Source organism: Dipodomys merriami, unplaced genomic scaffold (assembly GCF_024711535.1).
Source record: "Dipodomys merriami isolate MVZ:Mamm:240054 unplaced genomic scaffold, mDipMer1.0.p SCAF_868, whole genome shotgun sequence".
NCBI lineage: Eukaryota > Metazoa > Chordata > Mammalia > Rodentia > Heteromyidae > Dipodomys > Dipodomys merriami.
Genome location: NW_027206477.1, coordinates 314434 through 342104, shown reverse-complemented (window position 1 = coordinate 342104; position 27671 = coordinate 314434). Strand labels below are relative to the sequence as shown.

The 27671-nt window shown below is 34.5% G+C and overlaps 1 long non-coding RNA gene across 1 annotated transcript in view; it reads left to right on the top strand.

Moving 5' to 3' along the window:
- LOC138820361 (uncharacterized) overlaps positions 1–14931 on the top strand; it is a 49079-nt gene extending 34148 nt beyond the window's left edge. Inside the window, exon 3 of the long non-coding RNA XR_011369845.1 lies at positions 14760–14931. This is a non-coding gene — a long non-coding RNA (uncharacterized lncRNA). The remainder of the gene's footprint in view (positions 1–14759) is intronic.
- Positions 14932–27671: the final 12740 nt, after the last annotated feature.

Sequence of the window (27671 nt, the reverse complement as noted above, 5' to 3'; positions counted from 1 at the left end):
ATATATGTATATATTTCTGATGACAAATAATCTCTAAACTGTATGTCTTTCTTCATATAATATATATATATATATATATATATATATATATATATATTGCTGAAGACAGACTTCCTCTAAAACTTTTATGCTACTATTTTTTGACTTTTTTCATTTCAAAGATATACAGTCTATTGTTCCAAATGTTTCGTAGAATAAAATAACTAATATTTCAATAGAATGTAGAATCTATTACTTTCAAGGGAATTTTAGATATACACATGATATTGCAGTAATATTTACAGTATGTTACTTGAAATAATTCTGTTCACACTCTTAAATATTTGTGTGTAGTGGTGGGGAGAGAGGAAGTTAATTCATTCTGGTTAGGAATTTGCAATACATCCAAAATCTATTCCATAATTTGTTATAAGCACATAGTCAATCTACCTGTTATGGTTTAGTTTTTTTTTGTTTATTTATTTGTGCAAATCTTTAATATGGATGCATGCACAGTGGTAACATTAAAAATATTAATCCAGATTTTCGGATATTTATGTTTTTCTTGGGAAAACTAATGAGCTCCCAGATAATGTCCATAAGGAGCCTTTCAATTCTAATATCACAGTTTGTCTTAAAATGCTTTAAATTCTACACACTCTAATGTGGACACAGGGTCATATTATGGAACTTTTCTCTTCAGAGAGTGAGCACTACCCTACTGCTTAATATGGACAATATACATTCATACATAGACTGGGCATGTCAAAGAAGAAGTGGTAGTTGAACAATTTTCTTAGCAGTTTTTACAGATGAGATGGTAATAGAACAACGATGAACTCAAAAGGAATGTGCAAAGAAGACAAGGGCACAAGGTAGAATGTGCCACATGCTGAAGTATATTTTCAAATAATGTGCTCAGGTGTGAGGGTGTGTTCAAAGTACAGATTCAGACAATGTACTAGGATATCTTGGGGGGGGGGCAACTGCTTTAACCTCTTCTGGGATAAATGTACAAGAACAAGCCCATAACTCTGACTCTACTCAGCCACATCATCATCAACTAGGGATATTTTCCACCTGCAAAGTGAGAAAAAAAAGGGCTCATCACAGTTAGTATTCAGGTTGAAGCAATGGCAATCACATAACTTTTCTTATAAGTTTTCAATTGTTTTGGAGCATTAAAGTAGGAAAAAGCCAAGTAATTATTTTGCATGTACCTAAATTAAATGGCATGTATTCTACTGGTCTCTCTTTGATAGTTATAGACTATGTCTTTTTTACTCTATCTTGGGACAATGATCTGCTGTCAGTTATTTTCTTCCTGTCCCCTTCTTTTGTCCTTCTACTTACATAATTATTATTTAAAGAGACATACTTAAGCTTGCATTTCTAAATTCTTCAAAATTATCTGAACTACTTTATACTTCTGGCAGCCTCCTATATCTTTCTCAAGGGAAATATTTTTGACACTACCATTTTATCCTCTATGATATTGGATAGCTTCCTGCCTAATTCAGTGCAAGATATACATAAGACTCATCCAGATTTCTCAAAAATCGTACCACCATAAAATCCTATCTTACTTAGAAATCATGCTTTTAGAATGTCTGGGGAAGTGGCATCTCTCATTTTTGAATGACCCTAAGTGATACTTACATGCAGTCATGTTTTGAACCAATATGCCACTCAGTAGATGAAAGAATTTACAAAATGGATTTATGTATGCACGGTGGAATTCTATACTTCAAATTCATACGGAGCTGGAAAGTCTTGGAAAAATCCCACGAAGTAAAATAACCAAGACACAAAGAAACAGATTCCGTGGTTTGCTCATTTTTAATAAGTAGGAAATGTCTAGGATAGTAATAGCAGTTGAGCAGAATTGCTCAATAACTATATATGTATGACCATATAAGATGATGATGAGAAAAATGGAATCCTGGATATGGGAACAGAATTTTCTGTTTGTGGTTGTTTTTAATGTACTATGTGATTTCTTTTTTCTTTTGTGTTTTTCCTTTGGTTTATCCCTGTTATATTTGATTTCAATATCCTGTGTATTGTATATACATTTATCTTAATTTGGCAAGGGAAGAGGAACAACGAAATGGCAAGACTAAGAACAAAGGGCAAACCAATGCAATAGCAATACTCACAAAAGAACATGTTGGAAATTTACATTACAACTATGAGGGGTATTGGGCTGAAGGAAAACTGTGAGAAAAATGAGGGAGGGGGTAAAAAGTTACACATGTTATGTATTCACTACCTTATAATTACTGCAACCCCTTCTATATATCACCTTGACGATATAATTAAATTAAAAATTAGCTGTATAAAATATAATATTACTCTATTGGTATAGTAAATATTATTCTATGTGTATTACCTTTTAAAGAAATGAACATTTTTGGCTGCTAATTTGAATTAATTACCCCTTTATCAGAGGGTCATCAACTTGAATATTATCAAACTATACAATATTTTCAGTATTTTGAAAAAAAAGATTGTTTTAGTATTGTCTCATACTAAAACAAAAAAAGTTCAATTCTGTTGAAACTCCTAACTTTTAAAACGGAATAATTGTTAAGAGGACAGAGTATATATGTTTTTCAACATTCCTATGACTACTAACTACTCATTTTCAAATTCTGAACATGCCACACTAGAGACATTCAAAACAGTACCTGTTTGCATTTTATTTAATTCTGCAATAAGTGCAGTTTTCAATGGAGCCTTACATATTTAAATTCAACAGAAAAAATAGCCACAGTCTGGTAGAAGGTAAAACTATGAAGTATCTATATTAATTCCTCAAGAGTAAAAATTTGTCCATCAAAGTAAGCCATCATTTCTATAACCATCAATCCCAAGTTTTTATGCCATAAAGTCATCCTAGCCCCAAAATTTCCAACTTGTAATGTGCACCTTAAAATTCCTTAAATTCACAACATGACAAGCATATAACTATTGTAAAAAAATACTACATTTCTGCTAATGTGATGCCCTTCGTATTCTTGAAAGAACACTACACTAAACTTGCTGCATCATTTTCCACCCAGTGTTATCCTTGAGATCAGAACACTTGCAAATATTATTTACAGTTATATATTTTATCTATCATAGATATTCAGGAGATCTGAATGTCTGAATATTAAGATCTGAAGACTCTGGGAGGACGGTTCCTTAGATTCTTACCTCCAATAAACTGCTCACGAAAAGCCTGACACAAGTGGCACTGAGGTTCAAGTGGTAGAGCAATAACCTTGAGCAAAAACAGGCTCAGGGACAGTGCCCAGGCCTAGAAGTTAAGATGTCACACAATTACTCTCTTCATACCATGTTACACCAAAGTCTCAAAAAGTTGCTCTTTTGGTAAATTTATAAATTAATAGCATCAATTTGTTGTCAACTTTATCTAGATTATTCACATTATCATGTTACTTATGAACTGTTGAAATTAACTGTTAACTAAGTTCTAATTATAGCTTACATGAAAGAATATTTTAGGCAAATAGAATGCCAGAATCATTTGTGAATTTGTAAATTAAATCTTCTACTTAAAAACAATTTTATAGTAACCTATAGAATATTAAATTACAAACAAAAATATTTATTTTAAATCTAAATTATTATTTAGCCAGGTCTACAAAGTCCTACTTTAAATGAACTTTCCTATTTCTCTAGACTTAAGCTTTTGAAATCCTTCATCATTTCTTTGGAATCTAACAGAATGATGGTTGCTTTTTCAAATTCTTGGTTGGGAATCATGAGGTCTTTTGCATCTAGTAATGTTCTGTAATGAAGACGACATTTAAACACAACTGAGGATTATATATGAGTTGCATTTCAATAGGAAACTTGACTTCTCAAAACATATTGACAAAATTAGCCCATACTTCCAACTGTCTATTCCTTTCTGGCTTATTTTTTATTCCTTTCTTGGTTTGTTTTATTGAGACAAAATTATACTACCTATTCCACTGAAAGTATCACTATGTCATTCCACTCTCTAATCACCTGTCTTAGTCTGAGTGCTAGAATTCCTGGCTTATATCACATTGTCCTACCATAGTTTTTTGATTTATTTAATCTAGATACAGACTAGCAATTCTGAACTTCTCCAATAATATTTTCCACTAGAATGATGGCTGAGGCTGTTTATGTACTATTTTCAAAGATGTTCTAACATTTGGCACAGGATATGAATATTTTCAGGTGCACTGAAGGGGTCTCTGATTCATTCCACTCTGGATCCAATCCCTTTATTAATGATGACTTAACTTTCTTACTATCTCCGTTCCCACCTATGTAATATTCTCAAGCTTTTTGGGGAAATTTCACTTGAGGACTTTCAAATATTAAAAATTATCACTTGATTTTCTTTTTATTCAGGACATATTTTCTAACTTTTCTACAGAATCTGAGAGTTGTTCCATACGTGTGTTTGAACATATAAGTGCATCTGTGTGTATGTGCGCATTTGTATGTATATATGTATGCAAAAACCTCAACCTCTGGCTGGGAAGGTGGCTCAGTGATAGAGTGCTTGCCTTGCATGCATGAGGCCCTGGGTTCAATTCCTCAGCACCACATAAGCAAAAAAAAAAAAGCTGGAAGTGGCGCTGTGGCTCAAGTGGTAGAGCGCTAGCCTTGAGCTGAAGAACTGAGGGACAGCGCCCAGGCCCAGAGTTCAGGACCCACTACGGGAACCCCCCCCCCCAAAAAAAAAAAACCTCAAGCTCTTCTTCAGCAATCTTGCTCATAACTAGCATTCCATCACTTGAGACATTATTCTAATGCATCTTTTGGCTGGTTAATTATAGTGTTTTGCCCAAGCTTGTTGCAAACTGAACTTCCCAGTCTCCTTTACATTCTTAAGTTTTATTTCTCCAGGGGTATCAACTTTTGAACTGCAACCATTTTTGTGAGTGTAAAATCTAAGCTGTTTCCCATATTTTTAAATCGAGTTCATATAAAGATAGATGAACCTACACATTACATATGCTGAGTATACACTGATAGAAATGTGATCCTAAGCAGGGTTCAAGTGGTTCATAACTGTAATCCTAGGTAATTAGGAGGCTGAGATCTGAGGATTGCAGTTCAAATCCAGCATGAGTAGGAAAGTTTCTGAGGCATTTATCTCTAATTAACCACCAGAAAACTGGAAGTGGTGTGGGGTTCAAAGGTAGAGAAAAAGTTTTGAGCTGAAGAATAGAGGGACAGTGACCAGGCCCGGAATTCAGGCCCCACTACCATCAAAAAACAAGAAAGAAAGAAAGAAAGAAAAGAAAAAGAAAAAGAAATGTAATCTTAGCCACTAGTTCATTGCTAGTATAATTCCTGCTCTTGACATGGCCTTTTTTCCAGTTAAGTCCATGGTCTTATATCTGAATTGCTTAGAACCAAAATTATTCTTTCATTCTATTTTTCACAAATTTGAATGATTAGCTATCATGATTTAGAGCTAGTAGAAGAAGGAGACTGGTCTCATCCTTCGTGTTCCACTTAGTAGTAATGCTTTGTCTATGTCACTCCCATAGATCTACATACTGGCGTTGGCTTTATTATTTGAAAGTTGTCTTATTTTCAGAGTCTTCTATAGAGTATTGAACCATTATACTTAAATACAGAACTTCTCTTTCTCCTATTCCTATTTTTTCTCCTTCTGTTAACTTATGTACACTTGGATAATAATGCACAACACACTGACAAAAAATGTTTCTGAGAACCTTCTTCCCACTTAAAATAGGTCTTAATTTACAGAGCACTTAGGAAATTTGAACTTAATGTACTCCAGGATAATGTTTTACTTTTTCATGTTTTTTATTGTGAAAATGGTGGACAGAAGGGTTAGAGTTACATAAGTAAGTTAATGACTACATTATCTAACGAGCATTGTTACCTCCACTTTTGTCTTTCCCCTGCCATGCCTTTTCTTTTTTTTTCTTTTTTTTTGGGGGGGGGGTCCGGTTGTGGGGCCTGAACTCTGGGCCTGGGCGCTGTCCCTCAGCTCTTAAGGTCAAGGCTAGCGCTCTACCACTTGAGCCACAGTGCCACTTCTGGCTTTTTGCTTATGTGGTGCTGAGGAATCGAACCCAGGGCCTCATGCATGCAAGGCAAGCACTCTACCACTGGGCCACCTTCCCAGCCCCCTGCCATGCCTTTTCTCCCCACCACCCCAACTTTCCCCTCCTATCCCCAAGTTGTAAAGTTCGTTTTCAACGTAGTGTTTTGTTCGTCTCATTGTTACAACAGGTCATACTGTATCCTTGTTTCACTATTTTATTTCCCTTCCCCTCCCTACATTAGAAAAACGTATGTGCAAGGTCACCAACATCAAACAGTGGAAATGGGTTATATCATGGAGGAAGAAAATAGAAGAGAAACAAAAAAAGCCACATAATATATGTTAGATACATTAAAAACAATATTAAAAAAGAAAAAAAAAACACAAGTTGTGTCCCTATTTTGGGGCTCATTTCACTTAACATATTATTACATGGCCATATGTACATGGATAATGTTTTATAAGCCATGTAAATTCCATATTTTCTTGTTACTAAGTTGTCTCTGAAACACGTGTTACCTCATGCCCAAAGATGTCTTTGTGCTATTTCAATGAAGCCAGAAAACATTCACTTTGCCTGGAGAAGCACCGTAGATTGTTACTGAAGTAATTGGAAGGAACTTTTACAGGAAGTAGAAACTGAATCCAGGAGAGAAATTGAACATAGAGAAATGACAAATTTCAAGTTAATTTGTGTTGTCCTTTTACTGTACAAGAAAATAATCCAAGGCTTGAAGGAAACTCTGTCCCTGACTTTTTCGAGTTTGCTCTTTATTCATAAAACTTTCTGTAGACTTCTAGTTGAGAGTATTACAAAAGGAAACAATATGCCATTTGAAGGCCAGCATAGAAAAAATGGAAATAACATTGCTGTACAATGTTCTACTGCCAAGAAACAAAGACACGGAGGTTTTAAAATGACTTATGCATGGATGTTTAAGTCCTGAGATGATTCTCTTGTTGTAAAAGTCAGATATCATTCCTTTCTTCTGGTCCTGAGTTTGCCATATCCATAAGGATTCCATAAAGCAGGATACAGTGAGTATGATCAGCAAAAGGAGCATCTTTTCAAACCAGTGCTTTAAGGATGGTTCCAAAGAAATATGTGGGGTTCTTTGTTTGCTTTTTTTGTTTCTTTACTTTGTGCTGCTTCTGGGGCTTGAACTCAGAGCCTGGACCCTGTCCCTGAACAATTGTCTTTCCTGCCCACCTGCCCCCAAAGCTAGTACACTACTGCTTGAGCCAAAAGTCCACTTCCGGATTTTTTGGTGTTTAATTAGAGATAAGAATTTGACAGATTCTCCTGCCTGGGTTGGCTTTGAACTGAGATAGTAAGAAAGCTAAGTGACATCAACTGTATGGACTTCTCTTTGGAACCAAGAAATATTAGATTAAGATTATTATAAAGGTAATATTTGACCATTTTTAAAAGAAGAGAATACATCCAGCAAAGAAGCCATAACTTAAATAATTCAGCAAAAGTAGGTGTACTGAATCATATTGGAAAAAATTTTCTGCTTGGGAAGATTACTATTCACTTCGTAGTTCCTTTTGGGAAAGCTTAAAGGATATTTGACTATTTTGTTGGTTGTGGGGCTTGAACTCTGATCCTGGGCATTGTTCCTCAGCTCTTGAGCTCAAATTGAGTGCTCTACCAGTTTAGATACAGCACCACTTCCTGATTTCTGATGGCTAATTGAAGATAAGCGTCCCATGTACCTTCCTGACCATGCTAGCTTTGAACCACAATCCTCTGGTCTCAACCTCTTGAGTAGCCAAGATGACAGCTGTGAGCCACCAGCACCCGGCTCATATTTGTGCACTTAATGACACTGTAGACAAATAATGGAAATTTGAATCAAATGATGACATTTCAGCTTTTCAGAAAATTTGAGGTAGCAATAAATATGTCCTCCTTTTCCATGTTGTTACATTAAAGACTCATGAGCTATTGGACTCTTACTTTAGCATCTTCTGATGTCTGTGGCGGTGGACTTAGTATAAATAATTGTTAGTAGAGAAATATAGAAAGACTGAGATTTTTAGAAAGCAATGGAAATCAGATAGGAAAGAATAACAAAGAATGGCATTCAATTTATCACACAGAGATTAAGAACTAGCCTAAGTGATATAGAATGCTAAAGGTAATGAGGAGTAAGCTTGGTTCATAGCTAGTTCTTCAATAATCAAATATGGTTCCCTAGAAGAATTTCTGGTATAATTTAGTTATTATTATTGTGAGGTCTGCTCCTGGATGGCTAGCAGACTCTACCCTCCTCTCAGCAAAGTCTCCACCCAGTACCTGTGTTAACTAGGCATCTAGGACACCTGGAAGAGGTCACATCTGCATCCGCTGAGGTCAATCTGAATTTGATGTGGCCACACCTTTCTGCAACCATACCCTAAATAAGGCCTACCCCAGGCCCAGATGCCCTCTCTCTGCTCTTTTCTAGATCTTTCTCAGCTCTTTCCTTCTCTTCTCTTTCCCAGCTCTCTTCACTTTTTCCTAGCTCTCCCTTTCCCACCTCTTTCCCAGATACTCTCTTTTCTAGCTCTTTTCTCTCTTTTCTAGCTCTTTTCTCTTTCCCAGCTCTCTCTTTCCCAGCTGTTTCTCTTTCCCAGATCTCCCAGCAATCTTTCCCAGGCCTTTCCCCACCACGTGGAGGACCAAGATGGCCTGGTGCCAGCTGGAACGAAGAATACACCTACTACTTGTCTGAATACCACGTGCATGGTGCTGTTCTTGCTCGGCTATCTCTTTTTTTTAAAAAAACTAACAATTCTCATTTATTTCATCCATCTGGATTTATTCCTTCACTTCTATCACAACTATTAATTAGCTGGTGCCTTTTTGGTGCCATGCTGACCAAAAAGATTTCCAATTCTCACTTAGACGACCCTTCTCATTGTGATTAGCAGTGACCACTCAAAATCTTGGAATCTTTGAATTTCCAGGATTAATCTTCACTTGATATCTAAGCACATTCCGGACATTAATTGCCGTGACTTACTAACAAAATGTTTTTTTTTCTCAACACAGCCTTCTAATATAGGTAAAGTACATGAATTAAGAACTATGATTAAGTCATTATTGGAAAGAGCAATTATATATTCAAATATAGGTTCTTTATTTGGCATTTACTAGCTAAAGATTTTTTGCCAGTCCTGGGGCTTGAACTCAGGTCCAGGGAACACTTCCTGAGATGTTTCTTTTCTTTTCTTTTCTTTTTTGCTTAAGGCTTGCACTCTACCACTTGAGGCACAGCACCACTTCCTTTTCTGTTTATGTGGTACTGAGGAATTGAACCCAGGATTTCTTGCATTCTAAGCAATCACTGTACCATGAAGCCACATTCCCAGAGCCCTAAATGACTTTCTTAATATGGCATTACTTTTTCATTCCATTACTATGTATTATAATTTAGGCTAGGTGGTAGAAAAGGAAGTGGAAAACAATACTAAGTCCAGTAAGGCTAACATTCCTATCACCCTAAAGAAGTACAGTGTTAAGACCTGCAGGACTCATAGGGATGTTGCATGTTACATTATTATATAAAAAAACAAAAATTCATCCCTGACATACACAACATTATACTTACACTTTTAAGTTCAAGAGCCAAAAATCTAAACCTTTTTATTGATTGGGTGTATTTCCTAGGAAGGAAGAAGGAGAATGTAGAAGGTGAAGTTGGAAAAATATGTATATTGGCTCTTAGTCCACATTTTTTGCACTTTTACAAAGTGCTGCTGACGAACTCCACATCTACTTTAATATACTGTCTGCACAAAATGCAGAAAATGAAGACATTTATTCTGGTGGATAGTCACATATATTAACAAAATACAGTTCTGGAAAAAGAAGTTACCAGTATAAAGTATTGTCTATAAAATCGTTTCATGTCCTAGCAGAACAAAATGTATCATTGAAATAATTAGTGCAGCTTTCTTTGAGATTTTATGCTCTCACAGTATTAAGATGTTCTCTAATTCCAGTAACATGGAAGCATAAAAGACATGATTTGAAGATCTCAGTAGTTTTAGAAACAAAAGTACATAATAGTTTCCTTCCTGCAGAGATATGTGATGGCAAGTATGACTGATTGTATTATAGTTCTCTTCTTTTTCCTCTTTATCTCAAGTATTGCATATCTTGGCATATTAGTCTGTCCTGTATCAGCTTACTGTAGGTGAGATTTACCTCTACTCTGCAATGTCAAGATGGGTCATGTGACTTACTTCGGCTTACAAAAATGAACCAGAAGTGGTCAAAGGCTATTTCTAGAGGAAGATTTCTATCCCGTTGTCTGTGTCTAAGATCTAACTTCTTTACCCTTACCGATAAAAATAGCATATTTCTAGAGGGAAACTTTTTTCAACTTATATACTGGAAGAATATGGCATGTAAAATTGAAGCAAAACTCAAACACAGCAAGAATTAAGCGAATATTAGTATGTGATATTAATATGTTAGTTTCTTACCATTCTTGTATGAATACAGCACATCAGAATTTAACAAATACTAAACAAGCACTAAACAAATAGATAACACTTCCTGTTTGATGCTATTACATTTTTTAAATAAATAAGCATTCTCTATGTGATCACGTGGGGTTAACTCTTTCTATAAATGTGTTTAATCACTCTAGAGTACTGTATCTAACATCCACAATCATTATCAAGAACTTCTGATTGAGATGAGAAAGAAATACCTAGATTTCTCGCTTCTCTTTTCCTCTTCTCCTTTTTCTAGTGAGAATTCTCAGCCTTTCTCCAAATTCTCCTATTAATAAAGAAAGAATAACACATTGTGGATATCAAGCAAAAGGCTTCAAAGCCAGAATTTTATTCTTTCAGAAATAGATGAAATAAATCAGAGTGGCTCAAGGAAGAAGAAAAGCATGGTTTTTCCCTTTCTGGCTTCAACAATAGAGACTGAACACTACTCTAAACATCTAATAAACAATATTCCTTGGCTAATTTTTAAAAAATATTGTTTTTTAATAAATAATAATTTTGACAATTAAAAAATTTAAAATATGTAGTAATTTGATGTTTGCTTTTAGTAAGCATGAAATAAGACTGCATTAACATTGTGTGAGTTGAGAGGCTAAATTTTATCAGAATCCAAACAAAATGAAAAATATATGATGTTAAGAAAATAGCTTTTAGGTAAATTTTCAACATGAAACACAGGGACGTCTTTTTTCTTCTTTTCCTCTCCACACTTCAATAAGCAGTTCATGTAATTCAAATAGCTGTGTTTCTTTCAGAAATATATTATACATAAACAAGTTAAAAGATGAGAACTAATATTGGTGGTGCATTCTTTAAAAATAGCAGTCAAATAACTATTAACCATAATTCCAAAATAATAATCAAATGCTCTTGAAAAGAGAAGATTGTAAGCAGAATATACAAAAAGTGAAAGTGCCAGAACTGCTTCAGCAGCTGCTGTCTGATATTTAAGATTTCTAGTAAATGACAATTTTTAATCAGGATTAAATGCTTTCAGGAACCAAATTTTTTCTAGTTATATTTTATTGAAGAAATATGTTGTTCAAAATTAATGAAAGGGTAACAGGTAGAAAGAATGCTTACACACTCATTGTGGTAGGCAGTAAAATACCTTCCCAAAATACCTATAGTCCCGAAATATCTAATCAATCAAATGTAGATTTATATTTTATATATGTTTGTAAAATAATCACCTTTCATTACCCAAGGAACACTAATTTGAATAATTATCAGATGGGCAAAAATACTCAAAAGTCCCAGCTGTAGTTCGAACGGGACATCATTAGGTAAGAATCATCAGAAAGATGTAAAGATGCTACATTAGAAGATTAAGGAAAAGACAAGAACAAACATACTGAAGTTTCTGGAAATCAGAACAGGAAGTAAATGCCTTTTCCACTAGATTCACCTGAAAAATATTTTAGCTCTGTAGGAGGCTCTATTTTAATCTAGTGAGACTTATTTTAGATTTCTGTCCTTTAGAAATGTAAATGGTAAATACGGATTATTCAATACATTTATCTTGTAAAAATATTTTACAGCAGATTTGGTGTAGTAAGCTAAATCAACCAAGCCTTTTCTTGATGCAACTACAAGGATACCACGAATCCTAGTTTCTGAGAATAAGAAAAAGTTGCCACCAGCTTTTTACACATGTATGATGTACATACTACTAAGGGCTTGGAATTAATGAAGTCTTGAATTCCTAAATAATATTTAAACAAGAAGCTCCCTATCTTCATTTTCATATTTGGGGATCACTAAGTACCAAAGTTATGTAGAAGGTTAGGTTAAGAATATAGAAATGAAATCTGTCTCCTGTTATTATAAAGATAATTTATGTTATTTTGATTTACAGTTTCTAAGGTAATAAAATTAAGGTAAAACCGAAACAGTAACTCAATCTTTTCTCCTTCTTAACTTTCCAACAGAAATTAGAGAATCCAGTAAAGATAAGCAATCCCAGGATGGTATAGGATGTTATAGGATCACCAGATGTTGAAAAAGAAGTTAACAAAAATGGGTCCCATGGAACAATGGTAAAAAAAAAAAAAAAAAAAAAAACTACACCTACAGATTGTGATATAGCTAGAAAATACTTTGCCCTATACTAAGTCTTTGACATTTTAGCTACTTTCATCTCTTAGGAAATGACTACATTAATACTCAAGGGTTTGCAGCTTATAACCCAGCAACAAATAATGCTTCTAAATGTAAACAAGCATGATACTAAGAGTAACCAAGGCTACTTGCATTGCTATAGCTGATAAAGTAGAATGATCTTGGGGAATAGTCAAACAATCTTGAACTTTTTCATATCTTTCCTCTTCTCCAACACAAGAAGTCCTAGTCTAGATATGTAAATTTTCAATAAAGGATTTTTATATTTTTTATCGTTCACATTAAAGCAAATACACTTTTCCTCTTTGCAAGCCTGACTTTGAAAGAGTCAGACCCTCACCATATTTTATAGACAAACGTTTACTGCTTTGGCTTAGTTGTTTTCTTGCCTTTGGGTGCTGCTCTCTATTATTTTGGCAACTACATAGAAAAAAAAGATAAATCCATTTTACTTATGTTGGATTGTTCAAAGTCTAGCTGTCTTCAGTTTTCTTTTTCCTTCTTCACTGTTAATTGAAGTTCATTTATTCCTCTTTAAATGATAACAAAAACGTGATACTTTAACGTATATTCTCATTGAAACCAGTGAATACAGGAGTGTAGGCGATTGTTTTATAATTGTTTCAAATATTTTCCTTAGCTATTTTCATTATTGCCTTTGTTCCTGTCTTCTAATCAGGAACACAAGGTTACACAAAAGATCTTCCTAAGGAATAGGATGTTAGGCAGAAAAAAATAGATATATAATTAAAGGTTTTCATCTCTTAAGAGACTGAAAAGCTCAGAAGACATTGTGTTATTACTTGTACAGTTAAGATGACTTGAATGTTTTGGTTCTTAAACTAAGTGAAATGCATGTAAAATGTTTCAGGTCTTCCAAAAAATGATTATGGTTTATATTTTTCTGCTTCATTGAGATGAAACCTCTTACAAGGTTGGAGAGACTATTTATTTTACGGTAGAAGGTTTAATGTTAGAAAGCCAAGGGAGATTCCTAAAAACACACTGCCTATCACATATCAGTTAAATATACTTATGGCATATAAGTATATAAACATACAAATATGAATTGAGTGAGAAATGTGTGATTTACACAATTGATTCAATGACATTTAAAACCAGAGTTCACTTCTCTACGTTTATATAAACTAGTATATCTAGTGAGAATTTAAAGATTTTTTATAATACATATTTTAACATTTATACCAAAATATTAGTTTATTTGTAACTTTATTTTTAATTTTTGTCAGTCATGGAGATTGAAATCCTGACCTGGACGATGTCGGTAAGGTCTTCAGCTCAAGACTATTGATCTACCACTTGAGCCATAGCCAGTTTTCTGGTGGGTCATTGGAGATAAGAGTCTTATGGTCTTTCCTGCCTAGGCTAACTTTGAACCATGATTCTCACCTCTCAGCCTCCTTAGTAAATAGCGTTACAAGGATGAGCCATTGGAGCCTAGCAACAGAATTATTTTTTACACATTTATGAAATATGGAGTGATATTCCCATTCATTTATATGTTGTTTAATGATCAAGCCACATCATATCCATTAATTTCTGCATGTAACTTTTCTTTATGGGGAGAATGCTCAAAAACTTATCTTCTGACTGTGATGAAATATCTATTCTTAAGTATAATCACTTTGCTTCTTGTAGTATAAAATTAATATATTTACTTTTAGTCATGGAAGTTTGCTAATTAAAGTTATATAAAACATGAATTGTAAAGTGAAAGAAATTCATAGTTCCTTGTTTAAAGAAAATAATTATGCATTTTTTCAATTATATTTCTTTGGGAATATGTAGCATTCATTGATTTAACTGTTAAAATTTATAACAGTTACATTATATCAAGTAGATTCAAACTTGTATTTGAAAATTGCACACTTAATACAAATAGACTTCACTTTCTTCTAAGACATAATTAAAATAATAGTATAGCAAAGCTTGGTGTTAGTTGTTCTTGTGTAGAATCATAGAAACTCAGGAAGCTAACACCTGAATATTTTAGCTCAATATCAGTCCAAACAGACAAAAATGTGAAAAGTTTTCTCCAATTATCCAGCAGGAGGCAGAAGGTGAAGATGTGGCTCAAGGAATAGCGTGTCATCAGCCATGAGCAAAAAATACAAGGGAGACCATTAAACATTGTGTTCAAGAACTAAAAATGGCATATACACAAAAGACAACAACAAAAAAGTAGTATGAGCATCAATAATGAAGACAACATAGTAGAAAAGATCATGAGAAATGTTGTGAAAACATCTGGAAGACAGACATTATTAGAATTTTGATTCATGAGAGGTAAAAGTCACAGTATAATTTGGACAATCTCATTGTAGTCATATGTGTTGAAACATGGCTATTGGGTAACATGTGAAAGAGCAGACTGCATTACCTGACATATCAGACTTCGTCTGTAACTATGCATCCTCTCACTCTGCAAAAATCTAAAATCGTGCTTGTTAATTTAAAAAGAACCTCATGTTAGAGACTGTTTGGTCCACACAGAATGGGGTCCTTATTTTGAGGCTTCAGACCAGTGCTTTTTTTTTTATAACCACCCCTGATTTACTCATCTTCCCTGGTGCAGCTATACCTTACTAAGCTGGCACCAAGCCAAGGCTTTGAACTAGACCTCCCTGCCTTTTTACATTTAGAAGAATTATTTGTTGCTGGGTTATAAGCTGCGAACATTTGAGTATTAATAAAGTCATTTCCTAAGAGATGACAGTAGCTGTGTAAACAAACCTAAAATGTCAAAGACTTAGGATAGTGAAAACTAATTTCTAGCTATATCACAATCTGTAGGTGTAGATTTTGTTTCCCATTGTTCCATGGGACCCATTTTTGTTAACAGATCGTATTTTGCTGTCTTTTCATGAGAAATCATAGAGGTGATGTTTTGCCTCTTATTCAATTATATCTAATATTTTAAAGTAGATTTGTCCTAATATAATATTAATTTAATCAATCATTTCATTATGGCGATGTTGGTCTGATTTTTCTCCAGTAAATCTTATCGCTTACCATAAATGAGAACATGTGTTTCAGTATCCTATTAATATAACAAAATGCATTATAAAATTAACTTAAAAGGAGGAAAGATAAATCTTGACTTCTGATTGTATACATTTCATTGTATGTTTCTTATCCTCATTGCTTTGGATTGCTGGTGGCACAGTACCCCATGTCAGGAATATGTGATGGATTATTTGTATTCATGGAAGCAAGGAAGTAAAGAAGAGGTGGAATAGGAGTGGGGGAAGGGAGAAAGAGGAGCAGGGGAAGAGGGAGAGGGAGAAGGAAAAGGAGAAGGAGAAAGAGAATTAAAAGAAGGAAGAGGAAGAAAGGACTTTGATCTTAACATCCTCTTTGATCACAAGTTCTCAGTGACCAAATCTTTATGACTATGCCCACTTGAAAGGGTTCAGCTCTTTATTGCAACATAGTGAAAGCTAATTATTAATCCCAATCCTTTTTGATTTCAGATTTAATTTATTGCGTGGTGGATAGATACATCTATACAATTGTGATAACTTCTGTTCCTAAATATTTACATGACTTAATCAGAGAAGCTATTTGGCATAAAGGTGGTTTGGTTATACCATTGCTGGAGAAATGAATGAAATATTTAGAAGTACAAATACTTTTTATTTGACAGATAAGGAAGCTTCAAGAGATTTCATTTTTGACTTTCAAAAATGACTATTTCATCTAACTCATAATGACTTGAATTTTTCATAATTTTATGGCATTTCCATTCAGGTATGTGTCATCTATAGTGAGGTTCTTTCTTTCTAGTTGAAGGAAAAATAAATACTATCATGATCATTTATTTTTTAGTTATTCTATAGAGAGTAGCTATTCAAAAATAAGTTCTATTAAAGTCTGTTGGAATAATTGGATAACTGATGGAATATCGTGCTTTAGTTATCTCATATTGAGATTGATTCATTTCTAAAATCACTATTGACATATAATACATGAAATTCAGTGTTTCTCTGAAATGACTTGTTATTCAAACCTTAGAAATACATGACAAATAACTGAGATTTTTATATACCCCAAAATTTATGAATCTACTTTTTTCTGTCAAATATAGCTTATGTTTAAAGGAAGAGAAAATTAAATGTTCAAAGTATATAATATTTAATGTAATGTAAAATTGCTTCATTCAGCCTGACAGAGCCTGATGCTTTTAGTTTACATGAGAAATTTGATTAATTATTCTTTTTCTCTTTTGAATAATAGAATATTTCAATTTGTCCAAAAATTCTGTCATCTAAACCTTTGAGTGTATATTTTTTCATAAAAATGAAAACTAGTTTTCACATTGCAAGTTCAAGTTTAATAAATAATAATAATCTAAACGTTAATTTGTTAAATGGAGCCTCTAAAATTCAAATAATATTAAATTTAATTTATTCTTACACATATTAAATCTGTGCTAAGCGTAGATGTCTCAAGCTTGTAATCCTCGCTACTCAGGAAGCTGCGGTTCAAAGCCCAAACACATCACAACCCACACACATATCACACACAAATCATAAAACACACATACACACACACACACACACACACACACACACACACACACACACACACACACACACATACACACACAAAGCCAAAAACGGAATTCTGGCTAAAATGATAGAGAAATATCTTTGAGGGAAAAATGAAACTAAGTTTTAGGTCTTGAGTTAAAATCACAAGAACAACACACACATACAAATTATTATGTCTAAATTCTTATTTTAGTTTGAAGAAATAACCATATCATGAAAAGTAATATTTGTTACATATCTTGCAACGCTTGTGAAATTGTTTTTAGTATAATTTGTCAAAATATAACAGGATATTTAAATTAATATTAAACTAGTTATATTTATAATTAATCATAATACCTTGGAGTACAACAGTTGGTATATTTTCTATAGCCATTAGAAATATTCTCAGTAAAAGAAAGAAAGGAAGATAGAAAGAAAGAAGGAAAGAAAGAAAGAAAGAAAGAAAGAAAGAAAGAAAGAAAGAAAGAAAGAAAGAAAGAAAGAAAGAAAGAAAGAAAGAAAGAAAGAAAGGAAGGAAGGAAGAAAAGAAGAAAAGAAGGAAGGAAAGAAAGAAAAAGAGAGAGTAGGGATGGAAGGAAGGAGGGAGAAAGGAAAGAAATAAAGAAGGAAGGATGAAAAAAGGAAGGAAGGAAGAAATGAATGAACAAAGGAAGGAAAGGAGGGTGAAAGGAAGAGACAAAACTAATTTCTAAAATCTATTAGTCCAACAGAAACTCGATGTAATTAACCCTTTAGTAAATTCAAGTTTGCAATTTTCACTTCTTTGCATGTTCTCCATGCATGAATGAAACTAACGAATTGAGGATCATGAATAACCAGGTGAATCTGTTTGCATCTGTAGTAATATGCATGCAAATCTTTCTCTCATTGTCTATACATTGCAAACAATTTACACTTATAAATATTCTAAAAATTATAAATAATCTAAAAATGATGTAACCAATGAATGTCAATGTATTATATAATGTGCATATTATTATTTTAGTGCTATTAACGTTACAGTCTTCATGTTATATTAATTACAAAAAATTTATTATGTATTTTATCAGAGAAATTAATATCCTCTGATTTTGGTGTCTGTGAAAGTCCTAATAGCAGAAAGTAATTAAAATGAAAACATATTTGTATTTGTTGGCTTAAACGAATATTTCTGAAAGCAATTAACTCATCAGAGATTCTTCAAATACATCAGAATGGCCTTAGAAAGGCTGTACAATGTTTACATGGTTACCTATGATGTGATTCAAAAGTCATTAAACTATCATACTTCACTTTGCCATCACTATAATTATTCCCATTTTAAGAAGAATCATCCACATAAATCAAATGATATAAGCTTGTCCTTAAGTTATTATCTTCCATAAAATAATATCCAAATGATATACTACCCTAAGTTAAAGCAAATGTTGCAAAGTGTATTGGACGATGTAACTCCTTTCAGATACACATGTTGAAATTTGATTCCCCTGTCGGGTGACATTAGAATCAACCATTTAGAGATGACCCTGCAATAATGATCCTGATTAAGGAAGCCCAATATGATTACTCTGCCTTATGAATGTCCAGCAAATAATTATAATGAACCAGAAAGTGGACCCCCATGAGAAAAAGAATTGCTTGGAACAACCATTTTTATAATCAATGTTCAAGCTTCTAGAGTATGGGTAATATACTGCTTTTGATTTTATGCCACTTACTTTGAAGTATTCTCTCATAAAAGCCCAATGGCTAACAAAAAGCAAAGTAGTTTGGAGTTAAATATCACAAATTTTGATAAAAATATTTATACTATTTTATTATTTGAATTTTATTCACCAAGTCTCCAGGTTAGAAATATTTTTAAATTGGAATTGAATTGAGGTTCAACTATATTCAACTATCATAATTAAGTTCAAAAAGTTTTTATCTTTAAGTAGTTGTACAAAGGAGTTGCCATTCACTGAAACAGTATATGGGATACAGTGCATCTTGATCAATATCACCCCTTTCAACATTCTCATCCACCCCTCCCAATCAAGCCCAATCCTTAAGTATCTAAATATTTTGTTATGGAATTACTTGCCATTTAACAAAGCAGTTTATATGTACAATGCACCTGTAATTGTGTTACCACATCAACATCTCCACTCCCATTTCACACTACCCCTTCTTTTGTATATTTCAATTCTAGGAATTATACAATGGATTGTTGTCTGTATTCTATCCTTTTCCCCTTCAATTTCCTACCCCTCTCACATTGCCCCCCAATGTCATCTCTTGCAGTACGCATTTACTGCTATTTATTTTGCTGGGCTTTGACAGTCTTTTAAGAGAATTATAGTATTTTCACTCTCCATGGACTATGACATTTCAGATAATTCATTTGTACCTCCTTGCATCCCGTAAGTGGGATTGCTGGATAATAGGTAGCTCTCTATTCAGTTTTGTAAGCAACTTCCATAGTTTTTTCCAAAGTGATTGAACAAGATTACAGTCTCACCAACAATGAAAAATAGAGTTTCCTTTGGGCCACCGCCATATCAGTATCTGTGATGGTTCATTTTTTCATAATGAAATTGTAACACGGTTGAGATGAGTCTCAGTGTTATTTGGATTTGCATTTCTTTTATGGAGAGAGATGTGTCTATTTGTTATTCTTACTTCTTCTTAGAAGTTATCTTTAAGTATTTAACCATATATTAATTGCGTTCTTCTTTATTTGAGGGTTTATTGTTGTTGGGTTTAACTTTTTCATTTCTAAATATGGGTTAGTTATGAAAATCCTTGTCTGATGATTAGCTAGTAAAATTCTTCTTCCATTCTGTTCTCTTTCTATATATCCTGCTAACTTTTCCTTTGATATGAAGAAACACTTCAGTTGGATGCAATTCTATTGATCCAGATAGAATACTATTACACCATTAATAAGGAAATGGAAAGACTTTGAACAAACATATTAAGTGAAGAAAGACACACTCAAAGAAATATAGGTTGCCTGATTTCCCTCATTTGTTTTATTAGAATGTGCCCCTAATTCTACAAGTAAACACACTTGGATGGTAAAAGAGAAAACATTACACTTGGACATGATAAATTATATGGGATTTTAAACATGTATACACTGAGATCAAAGCAGGATGCCCTTTGGAGAGGATCACAAAAGCTCAATAGTTATATGAATATTATCATATAAAATAATGTTCATCAAAATGATCTCCAATAAATGATAATGAAAGATTTTTTATTGGTTTGCTTTTTCCTTCTTTCTTCTGATGCTGGGTTTTTTTTCTGCACCTTTGGTCTTATATGTAAGTTTTCAAAGGGCAAGTGGGAGCAGAAATGGTGGGACAAAGGGTGAACAAATGCAGCAGTGCTACTCAATAGACACTACATTAAAAATGAACTATACAACTTATAGGGGAAGGAGGTTGGAAGGGAAAAACTGGGAGAACATTAAGGAAGAGATGACACTTCAAAAAGAAATGTGCTCATTATCTGACGAATGTAATTGTAACCCTTCGGTACATCATCTTTAAAAATTAAAAATAGACCTCATAAACAGGCCAGAGTAGCTATACTAATATTAGATAAAATAGGCTTTAAATTAAAAGTGGTATGAAGGTATAAAATAGGCTTTAAATTAAAAGTGGTATGAAGGTAAAACGAGACAAAGAAAGACATTACATATTGGTAAAGAAAACTATCCATTAGGAGGATATAACAATTCTAACTATCAATGCCCTGAATCCTAGAGCTCCCAAATTTATCAGACAAATACTACTTACCCTAAAAACATGTATACATCCAAACACATTGTTGGTTGCTTGAACACATCATTCTTACCTCTGGACAGGCCAGCCAGGTAAAAACTTAGCAAAATAACTTCAGTGCTAAATAACTGTATTGACAAACCATACCTAACAGATATCTACAGAATATTTCATCTAGCAGTGTCACAATATATATTCCTCTCAGCAGCCCACAGAACGTTCTCCAAAATAGATCATATCTCAGATCACAAGGAAAATCTGTGAAAATTCAAAATAAATGAAATTACTCCTTGTAATCTGTCAGCCCATGATGGGACCAAATGAGATCTTGACATCAAAAGGCATCACAGAAAATTCTGAAACACAGAGACTGAATAACACATTGCTAAATCATCAGTGAGTTACTGATGAGATATGGAGGGAAGTTCCAACGTTTATAGAATTCAGTGGAAGCGAAACAGACAAAATGCTACCTCCTCTGGGATACAACAGCAAAGGCAATACTCAAGGAAAATTTATATCTTTGAGTGTGTATATCAACAAATTAGAACAATCTTGAATCAGCATTAGGTACTTGAAAAACAGGAACAAGCCAAACCAAAAACCAGTAGACAGAAATAACACAAATTAGAATAAAGAAATAAATGAATCAGAGTCTCAAAAACCATACAGACAATCATAATTGACTTATCTTCTAGTAGCTGACAACTTCTCCCAATGAGCTCACAACTTCTCCCAATGAATGTCAATGTATCTATTTTCAGAGATAGACTCAACCAGCCCAAACCACTGAACAAAGCAAACTATTAGGATTCTAAGAAACAATATTTTGTTTGCCTTTAAATAAATTTAGTCTGTTATTATTAAGGTGATTTATAGAGGGATTACAATTACATGAGTCAGGTAATGAGTACATTTCCTTTCATAAAATGTCTTCAGTTCCCTCACTAGTTCCCAGTCCTACCCTCCTGTCCCTACCCGTTTGTTAAATAGTTCACTTTTATCAATGTTCAATGAACTCCACTGCTGCAATTTTTCACTAAAGCTCTGTGCCCACCCATACTTTCCTGAAGACATACAATGAATATACCAGGCATGAGGTAAAGACTATAGAATCATCACAAACTATAAACAACAACAATGAACACAAAACAAAAAAGGAGTTTTTTGTTTCCATATCACATACTTTGTTTCAGTATATATATTATATAAATATAATTATTTTTATCATAAAATTAATTCAGAGATTGAGGAGTGATAACATAATTTTGCTTTCTATTTAATAATGCTTTTTATTCTAACATTAAAGATGTAAGTAACACAATTGAAGTCCTATGAAATTTGAAGGTTTTGATTTAAAGTTATATTCTCAAAAATTCTAATACTTGCATTTCGGCAACCAAAATGAAAAACAGGAATGTTTTATCCTCAAGAATGTCATTATTTCTTTGCAAAAAACTACAATAAGTGTAATATTAATGTAGTGGAAATAAGAAATCAAATACTTATGCAATGCCTCAATTCCATAGATTATGAGATGTATTGATAAAATTAATAAAACTTGTTTTAAATAGATTATTTAAGACATGAAGCAAGTGATAATTTTCTTTTCTAGGTGAAGTTGATATAGAAATCAAAACCCAAAGATTACAGAGTCCTGTATGCTTGATGCGTGGCAATTTACATATATGCTTGTCTCATCTCAAAGTTATTTTAAAATAACTGTGAACAGGAGTAGAATGAAAAGAATCACTCAAATGTTTACTTTTATTTTGTGACTAAATATGCCTTTTTATATGTATTTTATTTCAAAAATCTGGTAAATTTATTTAAGTCATACCAACAATAATGAGAAATAAACAGCCCCACGCTCCTTAAAAGACAGTACATTAAAAAAAAGGAAAAAACAAAGAAAAAAATGAACCTCATTTTGCACGTGGTCTTTTATATTGTGGTGCTTTGTAATTGTGGATTATGTGACTATCTCATGAGTCTGGGCTTGAATCACTAGGGAGGGCTACTGGAAGAAAATTTCAAAATCTAGAGCAGCTAACAAAGCTGAGCAGTTGTTTGTGGGTTTCACTACAGTAGTAGCAGGGCATATGATTTACGAAGGAAATGATTCCACTGTTTTACAGGCCAGAATGTGATGAAAAGCATACTTTTATCTTTTTAGATGAAATAAGAAGACCACACTTTAAAAGATAACTAAACGATCAGCCCTTTAGATAGCATTGCCATCTTTTAGGCACTCCAGATAATTCAAGTCCTTCATCTCCCCACAAACATTGCTGCCATTCACAATCATTGTTAAGGTGAATATCCAGTTCTTTTTGACATTTCAAATGGTTTAGGAGCAATATAAACAATAATACAAGTTGCTGAGAAAAGTTAATTTAGAATTAGTAAACAAATCAGATTCAACTCTATAGCATAACCTTTAGGAAAAATGAATTAAGGAATATGGCATATCCTTTGTAATTTAATATTAGACATTAGGGCAAAATGCCAGAAACAGACTCTGCAAGAAAGAAAGAGAAGTCTTTGATATGATATATTAAAGATTAACTTGGGAAATGTAATTTTACCTACAGTTTCTATTATATGATAACATACTTTTGTCTACTAATCAGAGAGACTCAAAAAGATTTTTAATTATGATATGAAAAATGCATCGTCATGAATGAATGAAATCACGGAGTAGATGGCTCATTATTGTAATTATTTTGAATGATCTGGTGTTTTTGTTTGTGTGGAAGTATGAATGTATTTTATGTCTGTGGAGGAAAGTTTGATTATTAGATCATTGTGCGATATCCAATGTCAGGAACCTAACATGAGTCAAAGTGGTAAATATGTATGTGTGTGTGTGTGTGTGTGTGTGTGTGTGTGTGTGTGTGTGTGTGTGTGTGTGTGTGTGTGTGTGTGTGTGTGTGTGTCGGTCATGGGGCTTGAACTCTGGGCCTGGGCGCTGTACCTCAGCTCCACAGCTCAAGGCTAGTGCTCTACCACTTGAGCCACGGTACCACTTCCAGAAGCTATTATTCTTTCCACGAAAGGACTTCACATTGACAGGTATAATTACAAGAAGTAAAACGATAAATATTCACAGTGGCACAAAAATCCCTTAGGTGCCTAGCAAGACAGCACGTTTTTCCAGACACTGCATGTGGTGTGAGTGATTTGCAAAGAAAGCGACTGTAGATGTTGGACCCTAAACAAAACTGACAATTGCATAAACCCAGTCCTCTATGACAGATTTAGCAAGGCCTATCTTGGAGATTCTTGTTAGGGACTTGATGAAAATTTATAGTTTATTTGTTATTACAGAACTCTTTTACAAATATCCCTCAGCCATTAACTATATTTAACATAGTTTCTTTTGCTCTAACATATTTTTTTGGCTCAGGAAACACTTTTGTTTGTGAAAACTTGGTTGTTCACAACATAGACATGAGTCTTTTAAACCTTTTGAAATTGCTGCTCGCATAGAATTCTATGAGATGAGCTACTCTTTGTCATTTCATAGGAATAAAATTACTTTGATTCAAACCTGGACAGCAGCTAGCTTGTTCTCCCTCCTAGAAATCCATCTGTGTAGACTTCTTTACATGTAAACAGACCCTCATTTACTTGCAAAAGTCTGTCAGTGAGTCAAACCTAATTCACCCAATGAGGTGAATTCCTTTCCCATGCTTCCTTTACATTGAAAATACAAACAATTTTTACATTTTGTTGAACATTAAAAATGTTCAACAATGTGCACACTTTTTAATGTGAAGTGTGATTCCTATTTTCCATAATGTGAATCAAACAGAGAAATCATTTTAAGATGTGAAAGAGCCTTTCAAACAATCTTTGACCTTGAAAATTTTCCTGGGTATGAATTTTTGAAGAAAAATCTCTTTTCAAAATTAAAGGACTCATTTTTTTTATATTGTGCTGGTACTTGGGTTTGAACTCCTGGCCTTGCGCTCTACCTGTGTAAGGTCTGCTTCTGGATGGAGAGCAGACTCTATCCTCCTTGCAGTAAAGTCTCCGCCCAATAACTGTGTTACCTAGGCAACTGGCACACCTGGAAGATGTCACATCTGCATCTGCTGAGGTCACATCTGAATTTGATGTGGCCACACCTATCTTCACCCATCCCCTAGACAAGGCCTAGCCCATGCCCAGACGTTCTCTTTCCCAGGTCTTTCCCAAGTTTTTCCCAGGCCTTTCCCAGCCGCGTGGTGGACCAACATGGCCTGGTGCCAGCCGGATTGATGAATAAACCTACTGCTTACCTTAATACCACATGTGTGGTGTGGTTCTTACTCAGCAACCTCTTTTTAAAACCTAACATAAATGGTGCCATTTGAACCCGGGAAAGGCTTAAAGTCAGGATAGGAGGTGGGATTCCTCTCCTTTTTTTTTTCTTTCTTTTGTTTGTTTTTCCCTTTTTTGCTCTGAGGAATACTACAGTTCTGAAGGCCTTTTGGGAACCAGTCTGTCTGCTGTGGACAAAGTGAATCAATTCCTTGCTGGACTCTGCATCTACCCCCATGCTTGTACATTTTGGTGAGTGAATTACTCTCTAAGGTTTCTCGGTCCCTCAGTCTCTCTCCAAATGTGGTTCCACGCTGAAGAACCTGCTAGGCCTTTAACTGAAACCCAGTCAAGTCTGGAGATGAGCACACTTGATTCTGGTTGGTTGGCCACTCCCTCCTAGAGGGCTCAGTGTTAAGTTGTGGGACCACTTCCCTCCAATAAGCCCACCTTCACTCACTGATTATTTTTCTCTCCTACACCCTTAATGGGGAACTGTGTGTAACTCCAGTGCCTTGAAACCCCTCTGAAATGCCTCTTGTACTCCCTGGATAGCCAGAGCACCTAATTTTTTAGTTTCTTCTCAGATTTAGACAATTTTTGCCTCTGCAATGTTAAACGGTCAGAAGTCTGTTCATTTTCAGGATCTCTTTGCTCTCTGCTAATCATGTCCAACTTCGTGTATCTCTCCCTTTCTTTTCTACAACGTTTTGGATTGTGCCCTGAAGAGTGTAATGAGAGTTGGGTCCCGGGGACCTCCTCTAGCTTCCCTATCAAAGACTAGCCAATCTAGGCTTCATCTATTTGTTCAGGCTTTCTTTGCATACTTTCAGAAATTCACCATCGTGAGTTTGCCATCTTGGCCACATGGTAGGTTCAGGGTTTGGTCCTATCTGACCCATACCTTTCCACCAAGTATACTACTCCTCCATCCATCAATTCTATTGTATCTTGCTAACAACTTGCTCTTTTCTCAGACCCTGGTAACTGAGACCCAACTATCTGATGTGATTTGTTAGCAAAGATGTCTAAATATTAATGTAAAAAAATTTAGATTTTGAGTTTTGCCTTTTGGTGTTGTGTTATGTATTCTAGTACTGACTACGTGATTCGAAAATATTGGGCATATCTGTGCTAAGATTCTCACATCTAACGAGTTTTGTCATTTCATTTCAGGATATTACTTGGTCAATTCTTGGTAAGGACCAGGTAAACTCTACTTATTCTATTTGATCTCCATGTTATTTAATTGGAAATAATAGAGTTTTCGTGACAAAGATTGCAATTCAAAGCCAACAGGGGCTAAAAAAATCCCTAAGACTCCATGTCCCAACTAACCTGCAAAGAGCCAGGCTGGAAGTATGGCTTAAGATTCTTAACTCTAACCAGCCAAACACTGGAAGTGGTACTATAACTCAAAATGGTAGAGCACTAGCCTTGAGTAGAAGTGCACAGGCACAGTGCCCAGGCCTTGAGTTCAAATCTCCATGAATACTCACTGAGACAAGTCATCCCAGAAACGAGCACCTAGACTCAGCCATTCTGGGGAACAAGGGACCATGGAGAGGAGTAAGAAGAGATGATGTCATATCAGCCATTTTGTGCCTGCCCTTTCAAAATTAACCAGAGCCACGCGGAATATAAGTAAGAAGCCTACCATCTAATGTTCATACCTGTCTACCTTTTAGCTGGATGGGAATTCACATTCTTGTCTTTGTTACCTGAATTCTCCTCTACCTAATCACCAGATAGGGACATTTCTACCAACATTTTTCAGCCCCAAATCCTTCCACTTGCCATTTATTTGCTATCTAATAATTTTTTCCAGGCCCTCAATGCCTCATGAGACTTTCTCTAGACTTCATCCAAGAGACTTGCCTCTGCCAGACTTTATCAAAGGACTCACACTCACCAAGGGACAGCTGCAGCTCACTGCCTTCTCTGGGATGGGACCAAATTCCAGACTTTTACCCCTAATTTCGACACACCTTGTCAGCAGGAATTAGCCAGAGAGGATCAACACCCTATTTCATGATTATTAAAAGGCTGGAATATAAGGTCTGCTTCAGGATAGCGAGCAGATTCCACCCTCCTCCAAGCAAAGTCTCCTCCGAGTACCTGTGTTACCTAGGCAACTGGCACTCCTGGAAGATATCACAACTGCATCTGATGAGGTTATATCTGAAAGTGATGTGGCCACACCTTTCTCCACACATACCCTAGATAAGGCCTAGCTGCTCTCTTTCTCAGGTCTTTTCCAGGTCTTTCCCAGGACTTTCCCAGCCACATGGAGGGCCAACATGGCCTGGTGCCAGCGGGAATGATGAATAAACTTATCCGTTTCCT